We start from the raw sequence: 17,358 nt of genomic DNA on the forward strand, positions 1-17,358 counted from the left end.
CTAGGAAGTAAAAAATCTGAAAGAAGCAGGACGTAGTGTGGGAGAGGCCAGATAAATTTGCAGAAACAAGAAAAAAAAAACTATAGCTTGGAGAAGGGAAAGATTTCTTGCTGTAAATTCCATGAACAAATTCAAGAAAGAAGCAAGGAGTAGAAATGTGAAAGCCAGAGACCCATAGGAATTAGCAAGGAACTTACATGAATCAGTATCTTAAAGAATGACCCCCAGGTATTTTGGAATAAATTTGCACAAAAGCTTAGTTTCTCATTAGAGTTTCTAAGCTGAATCAGTAAAGTACAAAGAATAGGAAAGTTGCACTGACATAATAAATAGAAATCAGAATATATTAGGTGGAAAATAGGTGGGATGAAAATTAAGAAGATGGAATAAAGGAATAAGAGAGGGGGGGAAGGATTGTTGAATATACTAATTGGGAAGAAGAAAGAGTGGGTCATATGTACATACTGGATGGGGTTGGAATCTGAGCCCCAGAAAGGAAAAACTCTGTTCCTGATGGGGTTGGAATCTGAGCCCCAGAAAGGAAAAACTCTGGCCCCAGACCATTTCCCACCCTTGGTAATTCTATTACCTCGTGGACTCTGAACTTTCCCACATGGCCAAATCTCTGGTGGTCCCCTGAGGCTATAATCCCATCAACTGGCCTTTCATTGTGGCTACACCCTATCTCCCCTCCATAGTCTTGGCTCCCTATGGCCCCAGGTCACTTCCCACCCTTGGTCCCACCTAGGTTCCATTTCCCACCCTTGGGAATTCTATTACCTCATGGACTACTTGGCCACTCTCCCACAGTCTTTTTGTATATAACTTCCATTTTGTCTCCATTAAGATGTTCAGATTTTCACAATCTAGCCAATAGCCCATAGATGCTCAGACTCCTTAAGAGTCTAGCTAACATGGCGAATCTTCAATAAACTTTATTTTTGGCTGCAAGAAGGCCTGGGTCAAATTCTTTCGGGCAGGACTTGGGTATCATGATTTTGGGGTGCCAGGACCCTTAACCCCTAGACCACATCATACTGACTGATGGGGTTGGGATCTGGACCCCAGAAAGGAAAAACCCTGAACTTTCCCACATGGTCAAATCTCTGGGGTCCCCTGAGGCTATAATCCCATCAACTAGCCTTTCATGGTGGCTATGCCCAATCTCCCAATTCTGTTACCCTTAACCTAGCCTAGCCCTCCATTGTCTTACCTCCCTATGGCCCCAGGCCACTTCCCACCCTTAATCCTATCTAGGCTCCATTCTCCTTTAGCCACGTGGTCCAGGTCCCTGGTTTTCTATTACCTCACAGTCTCTGCCCCCCCCCCCCACTACTTGGCCATTCCTAAGTCCCTCCCAAGGTATTTCTGTATAGAAGGTCCATCTTGTCTCCATTAAGATGCTCAGATTCTTATAATCTAACCAATGATCAGATTTTTACAATCTAACCAATAGCTCACAGATGCTCAGATTCCTTGAGTCTGGCTAATATGGTAGATCTTTAATGAACCTTGTCTTTGGCTGAAAGAAGGCTTGGGTCAAATTTTTTTGGGCAGGACCTAATGTGGTTGGAATCTGGGCCCCAGAAAGGAAAAACCCTGAACTTTCCCACGTGGCCTCTGAGGCTATAATCCCATCAACTGGCCTTTCATTGTGGCTATACCCAATCTCCTCTCCATTGTCTTACCTCCCTATGGCCCCAGACCACTTCCCACCCTTGGTCCCATCTAGGCTCCATTTCCCATCATTGGTAATTCTATTACCTCATGGACCATAATCCCACCAACTGGTCTTTCGTTGCGGCTACACCCATTATCCCCTCTTCCTATGGCTAGATTATAAGAATCTGAGCAGTGGCTAGATTTTAGGAATCTCAGCAGTAGCTAGATTTTAAGAATCTCAGCCTTGGCTAGATTATAACAATCTAAGCATGGAGACAAGATGGACCTTATATATAGACCTTATATATGGGTGGGATTTAGGAGTGGCCAAGTAGTCTATGAGGTAATAGAATTCCAGGGACCTGGACCTCATGGCCAAGGGAGAATGGAGAAATGGCCTGGGGCCATAGGGAGGTCCACAATGAAAGGCCAGTTGATGGGGTTATAGCCTCAGGGTTTGGCCACGTGGGAAAGTCTAGGGTTTTTCCTTTCTGGGGCCCAGATCCCAACCCCATCACTACCCTCCCCCCAAAATAATCTGAACATTTCAGGATATACAGAAGTGAATACAGAACAAAGTAAATCAATTTTAGTTCAAATGACTTCCTTGACTTAGTTAAATAAATATACACATATAAGCTGCTTTCTCCTGGGGGCCTAGAGTCCAAGCAGTCACTTCAGTGACATGGGGAAGTCACAGATATGCTTAAAAACAACCCAGACTCCATAGTCCTCTTGACCATCCACTGTGCCAATTTCCAGTCCTCTTGGGCTGGCAACAAATTATATATCCCAGTGATGTGGTTTAGAGGTTTAGGGGTGCTGGGCCCCCAAAATCACAACATTCTGGTCCTGCCCAAAAGAATTTGACCCAAGCCTTCTTTCAGCCAAAGACAAGGTTTATTAGAACATCCATCATATTGGGCAGACTCTTAAGGAGTCTGAACATTAGTAAGCTATTGGTTAGATTATAAGAATCTGACCAGTGGCTAGATTTTAAGAATCAGAGCTGTAACTAGATTATAAGAATCCCAGCATCTTAATGGAGACAAGACGAACCTTGTATACAGAAAGCCTGTGGGAAGGATCTAGTTTGGGGTGATAGGAGGAGGGGTCTAAGGAGGATCTGGATGGAAGTGGCCAGTAAGCTGGAGTGAGGAGAACTCCTGGGATCTGGACCACGTGGCCAAGGGAGAATGGAGCCTAGTTAGGATTAAGGGTGGGAAATGGCCAGGGGCCATAGGGAGGTAAAACAATGGAGGGGAAATTGGGTGTAGGCACAATGAAAGGCCAGTTCATAGGATTATAGCCTCAGGCAAACGCCAGAGATTTGGCCATGTGGGAAAGTCCAGGGTTTTCTCTTTCTGGGGTCCAGATCCCAACCTCATCACCAGGACATCTGAAAATTTTAAAATGTATTCTTTTGTTCATCTTTTGTTGATTTCCCCAGATATTAGTTCTTCAGGCAGCTCTCTATGTCCACTCTCAGCTGAAGCCATTCACTGTTTCTATGTTGTTTTTCCTTTGTTCTCAAAGATGACATCAAAGGATAATGTCTTGACTTGAGTGTGAATTACATTTAAGTGAGGCAGAGTGAGCAAAGTCATCAGCCTCACTCCTCCAGAATCATCAGAATCCAGAGGTGAGACAAAGTCAAGATGACTGGCAATGGCAGGGGTTGGAGTGGATAACCTTGCTCTTTCTAAATTAAGGTCTTTCCCAAGTCTCATTTTGTTTGAGGCTATGCCAATTAAATGACTAAGGGCTAGGTAAGAATTGAGACAAAAAGTGACCTAGTTTACCACCACAAAAGTATCCTTCTAGGAAGAGAAGTTTCTGTCCATAACAGAAAACAATTGCTATTTACATTCATTTACATTCATTATAATACTTCAATACCTAAACAATGAGCAAGGAGGCTAGGGCTAAGGACTATTATTGGCCTTTCAATGAAAGTCAAAATTATTGGGATTTAAAGGTATAGTAAAACTCCATTTGAATTACAATGAGCTTTTTTAAAGCCTATTTTTTCAGAGCTATATTTCAAGAAATCATAACTGAAAAACTGCACAGGAAAGTATATTGTCCCAGCTTTTTCAAAACAAAACAAAATCACAATAAATAAATAATAGGGGGAAAAAATCTAGCCTTCAAACCTCAAAATATCATACAAAATATAAGTGACCAAAAATTATATTCCTATGGTTAAGGCATCCATATGTTTCCTTACTTTCCTCTCCACCTCAAAACCATTCTTTCCTTCCTTGTATGGTACATATAGGCCTTGGAACTACTCTCCCAACCCTTACTTGAACTAATAGGTTGAGTCCCCAGAGTTTGGCTATATCTCTCTTTCTGAATTCTAACTATTACAAGGGGGAGGGATGGTTTTCTAGTGCCATAATTCACAAGTACCCACTATATGCTTACCCTCATGATTATAAGTGAATATTACTTAACCAGATTTAATTAGCCTTTTGTAAGTAGTATTGATTAAAGTAGTAAACAGTTGGTACTGTCAACTCTGGTAACAAATGACCAAAGAGTCACAGAGGTTTAGTAACCACTATTAACTTCAAAAACACCAAAGAGCTCACACAGGTTAAAAGCAAAAAGCTTTCTTTATTCCACTGGGGCAGAGAAATTAGACACATATGTTGGGGCCTCCAAGCTCTTTGGCATTCTTGGAGTTAACAATGGTTGCAAAACCCCTATGACTCTTTGGTCATTTGTTATCAAAGTTGACAATTTGGTGGTAGCATTGGGATCAGAAAGTGAAAATTACCTTGTGCTCTGACCCCAGTGAGAAGTACAGTACCTATAGGAGCCCTTTGAGTTCTCCTGGATTGAACTTGGAGAGTGGCAGTGAGTGATTTTCTTTTCCTGATTCTCGAGCTCCCCATCTTTGGTCAAGCTCTGACCCCTTAGAGGATTGAAATTTTGGTTGTTGCCAACTGAAGATAAGTTTTGTTGGTCCTCCTTTGGGAGAGCTTTTATTTGGATCCTCCCTGGGAAAGGTTTTGGGTTTCTGTCCCCTATAGGGACTTTGTTTCAACTCTCATCTTAAGAGCTTTAGAAATTGATACTACTTTGTCTTAGGCCTGGAAACAAGCTTTGGATGATGATCCACCTCAGAAAACAGCAGTGTAATGTCTATATCATGGGCCCCAAACCTGTAGGTATGTAGTCATCATTGGTCAATGTGGGATTCTTTTGACTGGGATAAAATAAATTATTTTAAGAAATGTCTTGATAAAGCCAGCAAGAAAATTAAATATCCCAAAAGGGATGTTTTTAATAAATGTCTAAAAGAAAACCACCTATTGAGAAGCCTTTTATAACTTAGATTCCCTTAAGAAAAGCTTAGATCGAATCATCCTATCTATATGTCTGTCCTATTTTGTCTGTATTTTTGTCTTTGTAAAATATAAAATGTAAAATATCTGTGTCATGTTTGTGTTGTTTGTAGATTCTGTTACCTTGAAGGATTTAAAATATAGCCAGCCAAGGAAACTGGAAAAGATTAATGAACTTTCATACTTGAAGCAATTGTCCCAGTAAGCAGGACTAACTCCCACTTTAGTTTTCCCAGGGAGATTAGGCTATAAGAAAAGAGGGGGAAAAAATCTGCAAAACGCTTTATTTTTCTGTTATTTCAGCTTTAGCTGAATTGGAATTACTGAAATAAAGTCAGATAACCAAAGTTTGTAGAACTGCTAAAAACATCTTGGTAGATTTTGGAGGTTAAGGGGATTAATAATTAAAGAGTTGAAATATTTATCATTTTTAAGATTGCAGGGGAAGAGTCCTGGGATTTTGGATAATTTCAGGAACTCACTCTATTAGGAAATATTTAGTAAGTTTTGGGGTACTAGTATGTAGAATTTGTTTTAATGAAAAATAAGAATTAAAATCTCATAGAAGTTAAATTGATAGCTTCATTGTTTTAGGGCACTGAAGGAAGGCAGCTAGTTTAGAAGGAATCTCAGAGTGGAGGGAGGGGGAGAATAGGGGTATGTTTTGCACTTTATAGCCACCTCTGCTTAACTCTTCCTTGACCATGAAAAGGAAAAGATTGTTTAAGTCACAGATTTTCTGTGACACCCCTGAATTCAGAGATCCTTTCTCTCTTATCTTGTTAACCCCTCTCATCCCAGATCAAGTTCCCAAATACAGGTGTTAAAAGAAAATGCTGAAAAAGTGTAGGGAAACTTAAATTACATTTTGGTCATAGAAATTTATTAGCTGTGTAACTCAAGCAAATTATCTTATCTCTGTTTACCCCAATTTCCTGATCTGTAAAGAGAAAAATAATAATGGTACCCACCTCCCAGGGTTGTTGTGAGGATCAAAGTGATATAATGATTGTAAAATGCTTAAAACAATGACTGGCATATGCTAAACATTGCATTATTATTGTTTCTTTAATTGAATGTAATTGTTATAAATCTAAAGTGGGTTTAAAAATGCCAAAGTTAATAAGATTAATGATTTTTTTCATATGGGATAATTTGGAAATGCATTTGACTGAATGAATGTCATCTGAAGTTTTGTTTCATGTTTTAAATACATAATATCGTTTGTTATTATTGTATTTCTAAATTCTCTTATATTATGAAATTTGAGAGATCATTGTGACAGAAATCCTGTCAGACAAATCCTCTTTTTTAATTTGGAAGCTGTTACACATGAATTGGACTTTTAAAAGAACGTGATAAGAAAAAATAGTTATTTGAAAACTGTTAAATATTTAATGAAGTATATTTTGTTATAAAACAGATAATAATAATAATAAGTTTACTATAATACCAAATTTTAAATAAAAATTCTTGGCTATTATGAAAGTGTATTTAGTGATTTAAAGATGTAACTTCAACATATTAATGATGAGTCAACTGTCAGGTATTTGCTGTATGTCTGAAGGCCCAGAATGTGGTTAGTTTTTATTTATAAATAAAAGATAAATGAAATGTTAACTGTTAGGGAAATATCAGGAAAGATATTCAAGCCCTAAGTTGTGGTTAGTGAAATTTTGCTATTTAAGGTAAAAATTCTTGGGATTGTATCTACTATTGTTTTGAGTTTTGATTGCCGGGATAGTTGTCTGAATTGTCATGAAGTCAATAGTAGTGCTGCAGGCTGAGAACTGCTAAAGGCAGATGTCTGCACCTGGCAAAAGTTTTGGGGGTGACCTTGGCATGTCCTAGGTAGGATCTTCCTGACTGTATTTCCTCATTGTGCTATTTCCTTTCTGTAGAGGAAAATTCTCCACCTGGTTAATCCCAAACCTTGTTTTTAACACTCTGTGACTACATGATTGGCTGTCAGATACAACTCATGCAGACATGACTCAGGCCTGGAATCAAACAGAGTTAAGGGAGTCTTACCCTCTGTTATGATATATGAGGTATTCTCACCTGACAATGGTATCTGATATACAGCATCTTGTCAGTTACTTCAAATTGTGATTTGATTGATTGATTCTATTGGTTCCCCCATATTTATCCATGCATTTCTCTCCAAAGAAAAGATAACCTCCCAACTTCTCATAGTTGTGTTTTTGCCTGTTTTCTTATATACTATCTTTTGTTGTCAATTCCTAGGGGACCTTAAAAGGTCCTCCCTTCATCTCTATTGAAGTGTCATACCTGTTGAATTCCTACACAACATTCAAGGCCTAGACCAAATACCATTATCTTCCCAACATTTTTGGTGATTTCTTCAGTTGGAAATGATTTTTCGCTCATCTAACCTTATAACACTTAATAATCCTCTCATGCCCTTATTTCATTCTGTCATTATGAGTATAAAGAGACACTAGCCAGTGAGCCTAGTCCTTATAGGCATGCACAGAGCACTTGGTCAATATAATCCCCATGTGGACTTTGGAGTATAACCAGATATTCTTTAATTGTTTCTGGGCCCTACTGATGTGATAAATAGGAGTCTTTTTGATGGCTACAGAGCAGGAACTGGAGTATATTCAAAAGGCACTAGTCAAACCAGACTTGTCCTTTGGATGAGCTTCTGCCTGATATATTCAAGTGAGGAGAACTAATTGCTCAGTGGGGAGGAGAGGACCTTAAGCCTTTCTTTCCATCTTTCTTTACACCACAGCTGCCACAAAGTGAACCCATGGCCCTGCTATTGTTCTTATTGCTGTTTTGTCCTTTCTTCCTCCATCTAGATGAAGGTGATTAGAGATAGCCACGAGCAAGTGAGCTTTAAAAAGTCAAGAAAGCAAGCCAGTAGGAGGACTGGGAGTAAAATCCATGCTGGGTTTTGTGGCCATCCACTCCAGCATCAAGCTGAGATCCACAGATTTAGCCCAACAGTATCTGAGGTGTGACTTCATTGGGACAAATGCTAATGGTCCAGAAATTGAGTTGTCTGATCCTTGTCTTCTTAGACACTGAAGTGATATATAGGAGAGTAGGCTCCCAGCTTTTGGAGTGAAACATTTGTACTTTGGTTCTGATTATATCTTTGAAGTAAATATCCCTTTGTAAAAGCTAAGGAATGTTAATTAGTTAAATGGAACTAGGAAGTTAGTTATTATCATTTGTGTGGGGTTGGGAAACACACTAAGATGGGGGCTCTAACCAACAGCATTAGAGAAAGACACCCCAAATACTCTGTGGTACTCTTAAAACTCTGAGGAGATGTAGCCTTTCTTAATCTGAAAGAGTGAGATCATAGTAGTTGTTACATATTTATTTGTGTTCACTTTATCACCCCTAAGATTTGTAATACCTGAAGGCAGGAGCCATCTTATTCATCTTTGCATCTACCCTGGAATTTAGAATAGTGTATTATATATAGTAAAAGTTTAATAAATATTTGTTAAATGAATGTTAAATATTGACTTGTCTCCTTAATTAGCTCCTCTCTTCCTTTCCTTCTCTTTCCCCTTCTCTCTCTTTCTGTCTTTTCCATTGGCATCATTCCCTCTGCCTGTAAATATGTGCAAGTCATCCCATATTTTGGAAAAAAGATTTGTACAAACCAACTCAACTGTCCTCCTGACACAAAAACCCTGGACAAAATTTTGTAAATATCTCTCAAAAAATACCTCTAGCCTGTGTCCCCACCCAGGGAACTCCTGAATTTATTTTGCTTTCCAGAAAGAGCCTCAGGTTAATAAGACATTAAAAATAGGAAAAAAAAGAGTCTCATCTGTATAACAAAAAAGCTAGAAAAGACTCCCACCAAACACACAGACATTTAAGAAAACCTTCCCACTTCCAATGTGGAATTACATAGTCCATATGACTCACAGGACCATGAAAGTTACAGGCCAGGTCTGCTAATACATGCCATTGTGTTAATTGCTAATACATGTCTTGTTGCTCCTTGGTTCTGGCCCCTCTTCTGCTGTTAGTTTGGCATCTGGCTCTGGCTGCTTCTCTGAGGGTGGAGGGGAAGATGCATTCTAGAAGAAACTCTCTTCAGAATGGGTCTCTTTCTGTGTTCATGTGTAGAGTTTGGTGTCTGTCTCTCAGTTGCTGGGGCTTCCCTCTTGGGGCTACACAGATGTAGCATCGGCTTCTGTCCAAGTCCACATGCATTTCAGCATCTCTGACTCATCTGGCCTGCCATTGTTTCCAGGTCTTTGTGGTGAGCTCACCATCCATCTGTGTCTTCAGCCATTAGCTCACATTATCCATCTTCTGCAGAAGCAGATTTATTCCATGCATCTATCTCAGGAGTCCCCAGTGCACAAGAAAGGAAGGGCTTACTAAACTCCTCTACGTACAAACCTGCTCCTTTTTTACTTCCAAACATCTAAAATAAGAAGTCTGCACCTGATGCTTCTATTTCCTTACTACTCACTCACTTCTTAAATCTCTGCAACTTGGCTTCCACTCTTACTTTATTGAAACTGTCCTGATTTCAAAATTCATTTGCCATTTTCTCCCCAGATCTCATTTGCTTTGACTGACATTGTTGAATTTCTACCCTTTTGAGATGAAGAATTGTAAACTTTCATGAGCATATGAAAATATGTTCCAAATCACTAATAGTAAGAGAAACACAATTTAAAACAACTCTGAGGTTCTACCTTACACCCTGCATATTGGGGGAAAGGATAGAAAATGGAAACAGTGAGTGTTGGAGGGGTTGTGGGAACATAGATATAGTAATGCACTAATGGTTTTCATTCTGGAAAGCTATGGAAATATGTGAAAAATGTGACTATACTGTTTGTACCCTTTGACCCACCAATCTGAGTATATATTCCAAAGAGGTAAAAAACAGAAAGGTCCAAGATACACCAAAGTGTTCCTAGCAGCACTTTTTGTGGCAATAAAGAACTGACAGCAAAGTGGGTGCTCTTCTATTAGAAAATGCACAAGCAAACTGTGACATAGATAGAGAACGGACTATTATTGTATAACCAGAAACAACAAACATAACAAATTAAGACACAAAGAGTTGTATGAACTAATGGAGAGTTAAATAAACAGAACCAGTACAATATATACAGTAACTACAGTGATGCAAATGGAAAGACCACTAAGAGGAAGCTGAATTTTCTGTAACTGACAAACTAATAGTGATCCCAGAGAACCGATAATAAAACACACTTTCCCTGCCCTTGGCAGAGAAGCAGGGCACTACATACAGCAAGGTATTGATTAGGGTGAAGAATGAGTGGCCTAGAGCTATTGCATATATTCAAATCTGTACTATTCAAAGTAACAATCATGTAAAATATGGTCATTTGTTCCAACCCAATAGAAATATGCCATGCAAATTCACATAATGCAACTGCTTTGTGGGGTTCCTTATTCACACTAATCAGAACTTAGCTGTGCTAGAGGATAACGTTGCATATTGTCAGATATAACTAGCATTTATATAACACTCCACAGATATTATCTCATTTTATCCTCACAACAACCCTGGGAGGTAGCTGCTATTATTATCCTCATTTTACAAATGAGGAAACTGAACAGACTATTTCAGTGACTTGCTTTGGGTCACACAGGGTCTGATGCTGGATTTGAACTCAGGACTTCCTGATTCCAAGATGAGCACTCTAACCACTGTGCTGCCCACTTGCCTCAATTGATCTTCCTAATTATATACTCATATCTAAATATTATTATGCATTCACTATTAAGCAATGATGGGAGCCTGGCTGGGGTATGAAGAATATATAACAAATTCAACCTAGTAGTTCCAAAACTGTCCTGTTGTTTATGTCTCACACTGAACTTCCCCCTGTTCTCTCCTTTGTCCATTTAAGATTTTTGTTGACACTCTTCTTTAAAAAAAAAAAGTCCATCTCATCCTTCCCTTTTCCCTACTATAACTATAGAGAGATAGTGAGGAGTTGAGAAAAGCCCCTAGGTTGCAAGCCTGAGGGACAGGGAGAATTTGCCCTGATAGCAGTCATAGGGAAGGTAGGAATTGGAGGATGGGTTTAGGGGGAAAAGATAATGAGTTCAAAAAATAATAGAGAAAGATAATAAATACTTATTGACTGACTGACAAGTTGCATTGCAAGAGGCTTATGACCTTTTAGGCACTTTACTACAGATGACCCTAATACATGATGAAGAATTGCCATAGATGTCACGATCTGTGCTGTGTTCTAGATATTCCTGATGCTGTTCTGGGTCATCATCTTAGAGTTACCACATTGCATTAGGAGAATCACTGTGGACTGCAAACCTATGACTCTTTGGGATGAAGCATTATAGGTTTTCTTTTATTCCTTCTTTTTCTTTTCCCCTTAATACTGCCTTTGCCAGGACAATTGTCTAGTAAAAGCTATGAAAGTATCTAAATTGTGCAAGAGATTCTAAAAGATCCTTAGGACCTTGCCATCATGGAGATAGCATATGATAGGACCAGGGTTTCCCATTTCCCTGCAATAGAAATTGGTTTTCCCTAAAAGGCAACAAAACTATCTCTGGGACTTAATTGGCTCTCACCTCCATTGACACAGCTTCCTGGTCACTGAAGGGCACTCACTCTGACTTAGTGGATGTCTGAAGACCACCAGAGTTACCATACCCTGCCTAACTATCCAGAATTCCAGAGAAGTTAGGTGCCACTATATCGTTGCATATCCTTGTAGTGTTAGATCAAAGTAAACCTCCTTTTGTTAACTGTTCAATGCCTTTCAAGTAACTCGTTTTGTCCAAAATTGAACCTGAACTAACAGGGTGCTGGCCTTAGGCCTCTCCTGAACAATATCCCTTCAAATACTTGAAAGCAGTCTTTTCTTCTCAGGGTAAATCTCCCCAGTTCCTTCAAAGGAAGTTGCAAAGAGACAAATTTAGGCTTAATTTATGGAAAAATTTCCTATCCATTAGAGCAATGAGAAAGTGAAGTGGGTTGCCTTTGGAGATATGTCCCCCTTATGGTAGGTCATTAAACAAAGCCTGGGTGACCTTACCTATGTCACGTCTGGTGTTGCATGGTTTGGACCAGTTGGCTCTGAGATTCATTCCAGTTCTGAGATGCTCCTATTCTGATCTAGAGACTGACATTCCCAGCACCAGGCTAGAGGGAGGAGGGGAAATGAGTCAGAGAGATTGTGCTTGAAGACCCAACCAAAAGTGTATCCAGGTCCATCCAGTGTCAGGAACAAGTACTCATGGGTTACATATGCTAGGAGTTTTTCAAGGTCTAGAGCACACCTGGGACCACACCCAGCATTCTCTGTCCTTATTCCCTGCCAAGATGGCACTTCTTCCTTCCAAAATTCCCTTCATAGCTTCACCATCCAGTACTCTTTCCACTACAGCAGCAGAATCTTTTTTATTATGGTTAAACTTTCTAGCTTTGACTCCTAGAAGGACTCCTCTATTCCTTCCAATACTGTCCCAATTAATAAACAAAAATGACGTATGCCTTTACAAGGTAAAATTTGGAAAATATATTTTCTTCTTATTTACTATAGCCATAAAATGGTTATTTTTGAAAAAAGCAGGAATCTACTTAGTGATTCTATTTGGTGGTCTAATTAATAAATTTAATGGAAACACAGACCTGCTTATAGTCAGACACATTTGTGCTAATAAAAATAGAAAATATATAAATTATGAAAAGCCGATCAAGGATGAACTGTAGGTGCAAAATTAGGTTAAATGACTTACTATGGCCAGGAAATTATGAAGGAGCACCTCTAAAATACTGTTAGAAATTAATGCAAATTTTAAAAAGGAAGTTTTAGTTAGAGAATGTGGGCCCATTGCAACACTTACTTTGATGCTTTCACGGATCCACGATCTCATCACTGTAAGAACTCCATTCATGCCTTCTTATCCTGCACCATTCTGGTCAAAGTCTTTCCACAAAACCTCTGCTATTGTTTGTCCCTCATTCTCATTCTCAAAGGGGACCACTGGTGGAGCTGTGAACTAATCCAGCCATTCTGGAAAGTAATTTGGAATTATGCCCAAAGGCCTATAAAACTGTGCATACCCTTCAACCATTTGCTAGATCAATATCCCAGAGAGATTAAAAAAAGTGGCGGGGGGGGGGGGAACCTATTTGTACAAAAATTAATATAGTAGCTCTTTTTGTGGTGGCAAAGAATTAGAAATTGAGAGGATGACCATAAAGTTGAGGAATGGCTGGAATGAGTTGGAGTATATGATTATAATGGAATACTATTGTAGTATGAGAAATGACAAGCAGGATGCTCTCAGAAAAAGTCAGACTTACATGAACTGATACAGAGTGAAGTGAGCAGAACCAGAACACTGTACACAGTAACAGCAATATTACACAATGATCAACTCTGATTGACTTAGCTATTCTCAGCAATACAATGATCCAAGACAATTCCAAAGGACTCATGATGAAAAATGCTATCCATCTCCAGAGAAAGAACTGATGGGGTCTGAATACAGATAGAAGCATACTATTTTTTCATTTTATTTATTTTTTATGGTTTTTTTTTTACTGTGTTTTCTTTTACAATATAACTAATATGGAAATATCTTTTGCATGATTGCACATGTATAACCTATATAAATTGTTTACCATCTCAAGGAGGAGGGAAGTTAAGCAGGGAGAGAATTTGAACTCAACATCTAAAAAAATTAATGTTAAAAATTGTTTTTACATGTAATTAGGAAAAATAATAAAATATTATTTAAAAAATAAAACAAAACAAAACTTCTAGCAAGGATCCATCCTACAAGCTGAATATTTGTTGATTCTTTTAAGTTGGTGGATGCTAGTACAGAATGTGGGCTATCTGTTGTGCCCCATTCTCATTAAAATTTTCTAAATGTTCTCATTAGTTCATTGATACACGTCATTTTAATGACCTTAAGAAATGAGGTTCAGTTTCTAGTTTTTCCCCTAGGAGTCTCATTTTATTCTTCGGTGAGGCAATTGGGGTTAAGTGACTTACCCGGGGTCACACAGCTAGGAAGTATGAAGTGTCAAGTGTCTGGTCTGGGACCGGATTTGAATTCAGGTCCTCCTAACTCCAGGGCCAGTGCTCTATCCATTGTACCATCTAGCTGCCTCTTCCTCTGGAGATTTTAAAAAGCAAAAGCTTTATACCACAATACCATTAAACTGGATTACATCTCTTTTTTTTTTTTTTTTTTTTTTTTTGGCTAGGCAATGGGGTTAAGTGACTTGCCCAGGGTTACACAGCTAGTAAGTGTTATGTGTCTGAGGCCAGATTTGAACTCAGGTACTCCTGAGTCCAGGCCTGGTGCTCTATCCACTGTGCCACCTAGCTGCCCCCTGGATTATATCTCAAATGGAGTAGGAGGAGTAGAAGGTTCAGAGCAAAGATGGCAGCATGCAGGCCACCTGAAACCACACAAAAATGTCAAAAGCTATGTTATATCCACATACTCAAGAAGGAAAGAAAACACAACTCACACCAACATAAATTTGCGCTTCTTATTCAAAGATGATACAGTTGTATAAAACACTATCAAATCAACAAACATTTACAAAGCACCTACTATGAGCAAGGTACTATATTGGCTCTGTAGATACAAAGATACATAGTCCTTGAGCTGAGGAAACTTCTATCCTAATGGAACAGGGCATCATATCAAACTCTACATATGTACAAGACAAGTGTAATACATAGTATGGAGTGATAGGAGCACAAAAAAGATTCAGATAGGTTCTAGAAAAATTTGAGGAAGAGGATACTTTTAACTGTAAGAATGAGTAAAGGCTATATAGAGGAGACACCTAAAGGAAAAAGAAAGATTCTGAATGTTTATTGCTGTAATAGTTTTCATTGTCAGTAAGTTTTCTTTTCTGCTTCTTACCCTAAAGGAATATTTTCTTAATTCTGTTCCATTACCTTTATCTAACCCTCTTTGTAACAGAATGAACTATTCTTCTCTCTTGGTATTTCCATTCTTCACAGAAACAGAGAAATCTGAATATTTTGCAAAAATTACACTCACTTTCCTTCCCCAGATTAGCTTTTGTCTCAATTTTGAATTTCCCCTTCTATTTACTCCTTATTCATTATAACTGCTGTTCTTTAAACTTCCCTTAACTCTACTTTTTAAACAATTTAAATATGTTGGTCATTCTTTTTAGTGTTACAACCTTATCTAAAATCTTCATATGTCTCCTGTTGATGTGAAGGTGATCCTGTGTGTTTTTATAAACAATGCTAATTGGGTTCAGTCTCTCATAGGTCTTACCAAGTTGGAGGGCTTTTGAGTATAGGCTCAATCATGTATAAGCTACAGGGAAGATGAAATCATTAAGAGATATAAAAGACTGACTTTAGATATAGAGAAAGGCACAGAAAAGAAAATTCATGGGAATTGGGATTTTTCCACAGTTAAAGAAAGTGCACAAGCATGATGCATGATTGTGAATTTGGTACAAATTTTTCTGTAACATGAATAATGGTTCCTAAAAACCTATAGATTATAGTATATCAAAACTAAAGACATATGGTAGACAGAATCAGATCATGTGGAGCTTGTGGGCATAGAAAGAAAACAAAGGTGTGCCTGATCACCTTAGTACTGGTTCTCCTTACCACCCACCTCCTAATTGCAAAAGCCTTTGGATAGACCTTGATGTCTTTTTTTTTATTATTAATTTATTTTGATTTATCAATAATCACTTCCATATGCTTTTGAGTTTAAAATTTTTCTCCCCCTTCCTCCCCGCCACCCTCCCCAAGAAGGTGCACAATCTGGTACAGGCTATACATTTACATTCATATTAAACATATTTTCACATTAGTGATATTGTAAGTGAAAATTAAAACCAATAGAAGGAACCATCAGAAAGAGGAAACAAAACTCAACAGAAGAGAAAAAAAAATAGCAATTCAACTTCCATAGTTCTTTCTTTGGATGTGGATAGCATTTTCCATCACAAGCCCTCTGGAGATGTCTTAGATCCTTCAGACCTTGATATCTTTACTTTTTGATCCTAACGAATAAAATTCAAACTCTTTTGCCTGGTCTTCAAAGCCCTTTACAATCTGGGCAGGATTCCCTTTTCCAGCTTTACAGATACTCCATGCTCCAGTCAAACTGGCCTATTTGCTGTCTCCCACACTCTCCTACCTTTGTGCCTTTTTTTTCAAGTTGTGTCTTATATCTGGAAAGTTCTTCCCCAGCTTAATCTCTCTCGAATCCTCATTCATCCTTTAAATCTTTGCTTAAATGCACTTTCCTCAAGTCAGTTTATTTGAACTTCACCTCGTTCCTCAAACCTTCCTCTTGGGTCTTATAAAGTCCTTTCTTTGCCCCTGATAAATTCATTTAGTATTATTGTGTATTATAGGCATCTCTGTGTGTCATATCCTTCATGAGACTGAGAGTTCTATATGACGGGGACCTTGTCCTATCCCAACTGTTGCATTTCACAGATTTGCTGTGCACAAAGTAAATGCTTATTCATTTTTTAAAAACTGTCAGAGGTGACAGAACTAGAAGACATAAGGAGATTAGTGAGAAACAAGTTCATGAATGCTGAAACAGACAAACAGACATGGTGTAGGGGTCCAGAGGCTGCACAGGTTGAAAGGGGTAAGGGAGTCAAAGGGAAAGAAGAGCTCAGTTGTGTTGGGGGTTAGCAGCTGAGTGAAGAATGCAAGGTGAGGATTCAGCTCACGCCCAGACCCTGAGGGCCAGGGGAACTGAGAAGATGGCAGGGTGGGGGCTGAGGGACTGGCAGAATTTTAGGAGTCAGCACCGTCTGAGAGGAAAGCAGACACTTTTTTTTTTTTAACCCCCCGAGGATTCTGAAGTCTGGCAGTCTGAGGGTTCAGAGGCTCAGGGGAGTCTCAGGAAGGCTCAGGAGGTTCTGAAGGACTGACTGGCAGGGGGTCTGAGGGGACAGTGGGCCCTCGGGCTGCAGGGGCCTGACAAAAAGGGAGGTGGGGACCCAATAAAGGCCAAGGGGGCAGTGGGCCTTGGGGCTGCAGGGACCGACAAAAAGGGAGGGGGGGCCCCGGGCTGCAGGGGCCCGACAGAAAGGGAGGGGGACCCCGGGCTCTGGGGCTGCAGAGGCCCGACAGAATGGGTTCCCTGAAGGAGGGCACACAGCTTGGGGTCCGGGGCCTGTGGCAGCTTAGGCCGCTTCCCTCCCCCGCTCTGCTCCCCGCTTCCTCCCCCCTTCCTCAGGGCCGAGCGGAGGCCACGCCCCTTCCCCCCACCACGCGCGTGCTTACGTCATCACTAGGCGCCGCCCCGGCAGCTATAATGGAAGCTGGGC

Source organism: Vombatus ursinus, unplaced genomic scaffold (genome assembly GCF_900497805.2).
Source record: "Vombatus ursinus unplaced genomic scaffold, bare-nosed wombat genome assembly UNPS02014847.1, whole genome shotgun sequence".
Taxonomy (NCBI): Eukaryota; Metazoa; Chordata; class Mammalia; order Diprotodontia; family Vombatidae; genus Vombatus; species Vombatus ursinus.